At 37.4% G+C, this 7,500-nt stretch overlaps 2 protein-coding genes across 4 annotated transcripts in view; one reads left to right on the top strand and one right to left on the bottom strand.

The window, feature by feature from the left end:
- LOC137622238 (transmembrane ascorbate-dependent reductase CYB561-like) overlaps window positions 1-7,500 on the bottom strand; it is a 335,839-nt gene that overhangs the window by 53,264 nt on the left and 275,075 nt on the right. The window lies entirely within an intron of this gene.
- The window catches only part of LOC137622240 (transmembrane ascorbate-dependent reductase CYB561-like), a 56,344-nt gene continuing 53,149 nt past the window's right edge, over window positions 4,306-7,500 (top strand). Inside the window, exon 1 of the mRNA XM_068352743.1 lies at window positions 4,306-4,468. The gene's annotated coding sequence lies outside the window, so the exon portion shown is untranslated. The remainder of the gene's footprint in view (window positions 4,469-7,500) is intronic.

Genomic DNA, 7,500 nt, shown 5'->3' with positions numbered 1-7,500 from the left:
CGTGTGACACACGGTTGGTACACTATTTTTGGGCTCGAGCCATGTCGTCCTGATGGAAGTTCCTTTTGGGCAGCTTCCTACTGTATAATATTTCTGCGATTACCGTCAGGTATCACGGGGTTCTAACCCCCAGGAACGACTATCCTAAAGATATCGTGTCTAATCAGGGACGTATCCGTAGATAACTATAGATATCTGCAAAACAGACTTAACCCAGTCTAGGAATCTAAGGAGGAGGATGGGCGAGGAGCCGTTACACATCCTATCCCTTCTTAGTACTACTTGTCTCTGATCAGTGTTGCCAGGTTGGCCTTTTTCGGGTCAAAAAACTCCAAATTTGGCCTTTATTCGTGCTATATATCTAAATTTGATCTTTTTGAAATTGGTTAGCCTTAAATGCTGTATTTTCGGCCTTATTATACTATTAGGTTGGTCTTTTAAAGCTGCAGCTGATCTGACGTTGGCCTTTTCTCATTTGGAAAGCCTGGCAAGCTGTCTCTGATAAACTCACTCCAATTTGCGCAGCTTACCTACGCGTTCGTTTCTTTATCAAGAGCTCCTTTTCTCAGCTTCTTGGAGTTTTTTTTCTCGCTTGTGAATAAAGGATAAGTGGTTTAGGGTGTGAAGACTTGACACGACGCATCTCCTTGAATCTGAATGACTTGGGAAGTATTTTACAGTAAAGTATCCTTACGTATTAGGAAATTATGCAATCTATATCTAAAACCTGGAAAAGGTCTTTAGCAGTTAATCTATCTCTTGAAATATAACGATGAGCTTTTGGAAGCATAATACAATCTTTTCTATTGGAAACATGTATAATAATGCTAAACCAAATTTTGATATGAATAAATTTCTAAAAAGGAGTTTATGCAATGGTAGATTACTTCATTAACTAGGTTCACTAGATTAAGTTCAAAGAATATATACTCTCTCTCTCTCTCTCTCTCTCTCTCTCTCTCTCTCTCTCTCTCTCTCTCTCTCTCTCTTAATGTCATTTGAACCTGTATAACTCATGTATGGCGTTTTATATTAATATTTTACAACATCGAACCATAATTAAAACTACTTTTTCTTTCATTAGTGACTTGAACAAGACTAATATCGAAATAATCTAATGCAGCTGTTAACGGAAAGAATTGATTACCTACGACACTCCAATAATTTCTACATTATTTTCTGGATTTCAGATATATATATATATATATATATATATATATATATATATATATATATATTTCTACCTCATACTTGGGATCGAACCCTCGCCCCTTCTAATGAAAGGCCAGGTCGCTTCCAAATGCAGTTATCAGTTAGGTTCCGACTTCTTTTATGGCTTCTGGTGGCATGGTTGGAAGCGACCTGGCCTTTCATTAGAAGGGGCTAGGGTTCGATCCCCAGTATTAGGTAGAAATTGATTTCTATTTGAGCACAATGCTGTGTTGATATTTATATATATATGTATATATATATATATATGTGTGTGTATGTATATGTATATATATATATATATATATATATATATATATATATATATATGTGTGTGTGTGTTCGTGTATTCAGTATTTGTAGTGGATATTCGAGACGTCAAATGATACCACAGAATTGAAATAGGGCAACTCGCTTTGTAACATTTTAATGCTTTCGCTAACAAAGACATCCCTTGACTGTCTTTGATTCGCTAAGGCTGGAGAAGGCTCCGCCCATTTCGTAGAATTAATAAGAAGAGCAACTCCTTATCTGTTTTGTCATGGGAACACTAGAGACATCTGTCGGACGATTCGAGTGTCGGCGTTCTTTTGATTCTATCTGTACGTGACGTTAGAAAGGGCTCTTTAGCTCAATGCCTCTTTTATTGAAGACCGTCCTCCTCAATTTGTTTGGATTAAGTTTGTTGTTTATGTCATCATTACCTCCGCCAACGAAGTTGGAAGGTGGTTGTTTTAGCCCCTGTTTATGTGTGTGTTTTTTTTTTTTTTAACAGCTTCCTGGCCGCAATTTTGATCGTAGGGTAATGAAACTTGCAGGGATTAACTGTTATGTAAAAAGCTGGAATTGATTAAATTTTGGAAGTTCAAGATCTAAGGTCAGAGTCCCGGTCAAGCAAAATGTCCAATTCACGTAATCAGCCATAAATTTGGACATCGTTGTCACAGAGACTTCAAACTTGGTTCATATTTAAGTGTATGAAAATCCACACTAATTAATACATGTCAAGGTCAAAGGTCAAGGTCAAGGTCGAGAAATAAGCTGCGCGCTACTGAGTGCCCCTCTAGTTGTTGTTCAAACACTCTTTTAGAACGAATAAGTCCCCATATGTACATACACAGGATTGAAAGCACAATAATTCCTAAAAACTTATTATTATTATTATTATTATTATTATTATTATTACTTGCTAAGCTACAGCCCTAGTTGGAAAAGCAGGATGCTATAAGCCCAGGGGCCCCAACGGGGAAAATAGCCCAGTGAAGAACGGAAACAAGGAAATATAAAATGTTTTAAGAACAGTGACATTAAAAAAATATTTCCTGTGTAAACTATAAAAACTTTAACAAAATAGGAAGAGAAATTAGATAGAATAGTGTGCCCGAGTGTACCCTCAAGCAAGAGAACTCTAACCCAAGACAGTGGAAGACCATGGTACAGAGTCTATGGCACTACCCAAGACTAGAGAACAATGGTTTGATTTTGGAGTGTCCTCCTAGAGGAGCTGCTTACCATAGGTAAAGAGTCTCTTCTACCCTTAGCAAGAGGTAAGTAGCCACTGAACACTTACAGTGCAATAGTTGACCCCCTTGGGTGAAGAAGCATTGTTTGGTAATCTCAGTGTTGTCAGGTGTATGACAGAGGAGAATATGTAAAGAACATGTCAGACTATATGATAACGAAAGTCTTAAAGTGTGCTTATCTACATTAACAGGATTGAGAGCCCAGTAATGACTTTAAAAAAAAAACTTATATGACAACGAAAAAGTCTTAAGTGCACATATGTACATAAACAGAATTGAAAGTTCGGTAATGAATAAAACTCTATATTAACGAAAAAGTCTTTCAGTATGCTTTCAAGCAAGCAAAATGGTCTGTAATTACAGTTAATGGCCATACATAACATTAGATGTTAAACGAATTTAACTTCCGGTAATTTTGCATATCAAATTTATCTTATTCTTTCATTTCCTTTTCATAGACTTGTAGAAGTTCAAGGAGCCCTAGAGGATGTAACTATAGTTGTCTACGTTTATGCTAAATATAGATACATGTCTACTGTAGGCTCTAGATCCTTTAAATACGCAGCCCCGAGTCTATACAATAGGCTCGCACGAGACATCCGAATAATTGGAGATGTTAAGGCTTTCAAGAGGAAATTGAACTCTTACTCTGCGAATGTTTTGACAGTGTTCGTAATACTAGGCAGGCAGTTAATTCTAATAGCCAGGCCTTCTCCATCATGAGGCTCAATACTACACAGCATTCTAGAAGTTTTATTCCAGCTGTCGCAAAGTTGTGGAATGATCTTCTTAATCGGGTAGTTGAATCAGTAGAACTTCAAAAGTTCAAAGTTGGAGCAAATGCTTTTTTGTTGACCAGGCGGACATGAGTCTTTTTATAGTTTATATATGACATCTGTTTTTGACGTTGTTAATAGTTTATATAGGACATATCTGTTTTGACGTTACTTTTTTTTAGATTGATTTATTGTTAATTTATTCTCTTCATTTATTTATTTCCTTATTTCCTTTCCTCACTGGGCTATTTTTCCCTGTTGGAGCCCCTGGGCTTATAGCACCTTGCTTTTCCAACTAGGGTTGTAGCTTGGACAGTAATAATAATAATAATAATAATAATAATAATAATAATAATAATGATCTTACGCGAATAATACGCATTGTGAGATGTTAAATGGCTCCCGAATGAACATCATAAAACGATTGTGGAGGCTCTGTAGAGAGTAGGGTTCCCCTGCTGTACAGACCCAGATAAGCAGCCATGTCTGTGTATATATATATATATATATATATGTGTGTGTGTGTGTGTGTGTTTAATCTGATTGTTTAAATACTCAATACTTTTTTTCTTTGACAAGATGTAAGATGACATAATGTATAATTAGCATATAAGGTGAAATCAGACTTAGAATATAGGCCAAAATCTAAAAATATTGACATATTTATTTCATAAATTACCAAGTGTGACAGAAATATAACAAGTGTCGGGAATTCAAAAGAAAAGTATGGGGGGGGGGTGTATTAAGCCATCTAGTAAAACGAGGCAACATTAACGAGAAGTGCACTTGTACGTTCGTGGCGGCAATGGGTGGCCCAGTCTACTGCCCAACCTCCACCTCGGCCAGCTACAGGCAGACCACAGTTGACTGAGTTCAGACAGACTCTACACTCTGCAGTATACTCTAGACTGTTTCTATCTTCACACGTGTCAGTGTATCAACTCCGTGTTTTTCTGACTGGTTAGTTCTCTTTGTTTACTCTGGTTTGGTATAAATTCGTAGCGTGGTAATGGGTAAGTTTTGCATTTTCATTGCGAATATTACAAGTGTGCTTTGGTGTTTTGATACTTTACAAGTGCTTAAATTCACTGTATTTTTCCTGTGTCATCTGATTGATTGATGCATTTTTCAGAAGATTATTCTGAACACTCAGGAGGACTGAGATTTTGGTTTGCAAACAAAATAAGTTATTAATTTCATTGTAGACTATCTACTTCTACTTTCGTTGAATTCTCAAATTATGTTTAACTGAAACTGTTTGGAGACTTTGTGAGTAATTTTGGGGATGTTAAATAGGATACTAAGTAATTTGTATTAACCATTCATAGTATTGTATGACATTCAAATATCTAGATAACAGGTTTGAAGTTTTTACTTCCGAGCATCACCGTTGGTTATTAATTTGTTGGCAAAGTTTATTGTAAGGATACACTTCGGTAAAGATAATCTAAAGGTGAATTTGAAATTCTCTCTCTCTCTCTCTCTCTCTCTCTCTCTCTCTCTCTCTCTCTCCTAGGATTTTAGTAATGATCCTCACGTATTAAACACCAGATCTTGCTCATTAGAATGTTTTATTCTTTCAACACATCTTAAACTAATAAAGATATAAATACGCTATCAAACATGTCTTTAAGGAAATCATTAAGACATCATCATCTCCAAATACTTAACGCTTCATAGTCCTCAGGCATGTAGGTCTGGGTCTTCCAACTCTTCTAGTGCTCTGTGGAGCCCAGTTGAAAGTTTGGTGAACTAAAGAGCATGTCCAAGCCATCTCCATCTACCCCTTACCTTGATTTCATCTGAGTATACGCATTCCTGTCATTATTTTCAACAGCCTCACTATCTTAAGGCCTCCTTGACCCCCCCCCCTCCCCCCTTGGGCCAGAATAAAGATGACGCTAACTAACGAATCCCTTTGAAATAAAAGAAGCGAATCCTTGGGGGAGAGAGTTGCTTGCATACCACGATTCCTCTTTATATCCTTTCCCAATTCTTTTTCATCCACTCGCCTATCTTCTTCCTTTCCTTCCTCTCCCCCCCCCTTCTTCTCTGATTTTTCTACCTCTCCCTATTTTTCTACTTCCTTTCCCTATTACTCTTCTTCTCCTAAAATCTCATCTTCCTCTCTCTCTTTATCGTCTGCCTCTCTCTATTCCTCTTCTTCCTCTCCCTGTTCCTCTTCTTCCTCTCCCTGTTCCCCTTTATCCTCTTCTTCCTCTCCCTATCCTCTTCTTCCTCTCCTTATTCCTCTTCTTCCTCTCCCTATTCCTCGACTTCCTCTCCCTGTTCCTCTTCATCCTCTCCCTGTTCCTCTTCCTCTTCATCCTCTCCTGTTCCTCTTCATCCTCTCCCTGTTCCTCTTCTCTTTCTTTCTATGTTTCTCCTCTTCCTTTCCTTGTTTCTCCTCTTCCTTCTCTTCCTCTCCCTATTCCTCCTCTTCCTCTCCTTATTCCTTTTCTTCCTCTCCTTATTCCTTTTCTTCCTCTCCCTATTCCTCTTCTTCTTCTCCCTCTTCTTCCTCTCCCTGTTCCTCTTCTTCCTCTCCCTGTTCCTCTCCTTGCTCTCCCTGTTCCTCTCCTTGCTCTCCCTATTCTTCTTGTTCCTCTCCTTATTCCTCATTTCCCTCTCCCTGTTCCTCCTCTTCCCTCGCCCTGTTTCTCCTTTTCCTTCTCCTTCTTCCCTCCGCCTAATAAGTACCTATCAGTCTTAGGCATAATCCCTCATGCTCCTCCATCACGGGTAATACGGAGACAGTCAGTATTTAAATGTATATTCATACAGTCATCCCCTCGTGTACGCGTCACTCCGTGTCTCTGCCAGATATTCGCGCGATGATTCTGCAAGCGATATGCGCTTTGTGGTGCTTGTCACTCCCGGCCATAGAACCAAACGATACGACATGTTCTCTAGCGTCATTTGGAAATGACGTTCATATATATATATATATATATATATAATTATATATATATATATATATATATATATAAACATATATATATATATATAAACATATTGGAGTAGGGAGACGCGTTCTGTCTTTCATGCATTTATTAGCGCCGACGTTTCGTATCAGCTTGATACATTTTTCAGGCTGAAATGATTACAATTCAATTGCGTATAAGTATAAGTATAAGTATCTTTTTACTTATACGCAATTGATTTGTAGTCGTTTCAGCCTGGAAAATGTATCAAGCTGATACGAAACGTCGGCGCTAATAAATGCATGAAAGACAGAACGCGTCTCCCTACTCCAATATGTTTATCCCTGAGTAATTGCTCCTGTCTCCATACTTATATATATATATATATATATATATATTAGTATTACATTTTCCATGGTACAGTGACTACAAGCATAATGTACTGTACTCCACACCCAAACACATTACCTGGGCTTATATTTTCAGATGTATTTGTGGGTGGAGTTCTTACCTAATTAGCCAGGTGTCAGGTGGGGCTTATTTTGGATGGAAGTCAATTATTAGCCATCTGATAGTTTCTTTACATTAATATGAATTCAAACGTAAACATAATCATACATGTATACTTATAAGCATGCAAATGCATATATAGATGCATTTGTAAGTATGCATATGCATCGATGCACGAACATCCATTTTCATGCTTCCACACATGATTAACATGCTTATGTAGATTTATGCATATATAACTTTGTAACATAAATATATAATTACATATATTTGTACATAATGTACGTAACAATGCACATATATAAAACATATTAATGCACAGTAGCAAAGCATATACGTACTCTATATTTGTATATATTAATTGTACCTACAGTCAATTCTTTTTAGTGAGGTAGATTTGCACCGACTCGCAAGGGTGCCCTTTTCCGAGCTAAAGGGGCACCCCTGCGAGTCGGTGCAAATCTGCCTCGCTAAAAAGAATTGACTATAGATGTGAATGGTAGCCTAGATCTGAAAGATTAATTTCACATAGGTGGATATTATATTAAGTAATTAAGT

This window comes from Palaemon carinicauda, chromosome 29 (assembly GCF_036898095.1).
Source record: "Palaemon carinicauda isolate YSFRI2023 chromosome 29, ASM3689809v2, whole genome shotgun sequence".
In the NCBI taxonomy this organism is placed as follows: domain Eukaryota; kingdom Metazoa; phylum Arthropoda; class Malacostraca; order Decapoda; family Palaemonidae; genus Palaemon; species Palaemon carinicauda.
The sequence above is the reverse complement of the archived record's forward strand: the minus strand, read 5'-3'. Positions and strand labels throughout refer to the sequence as shown.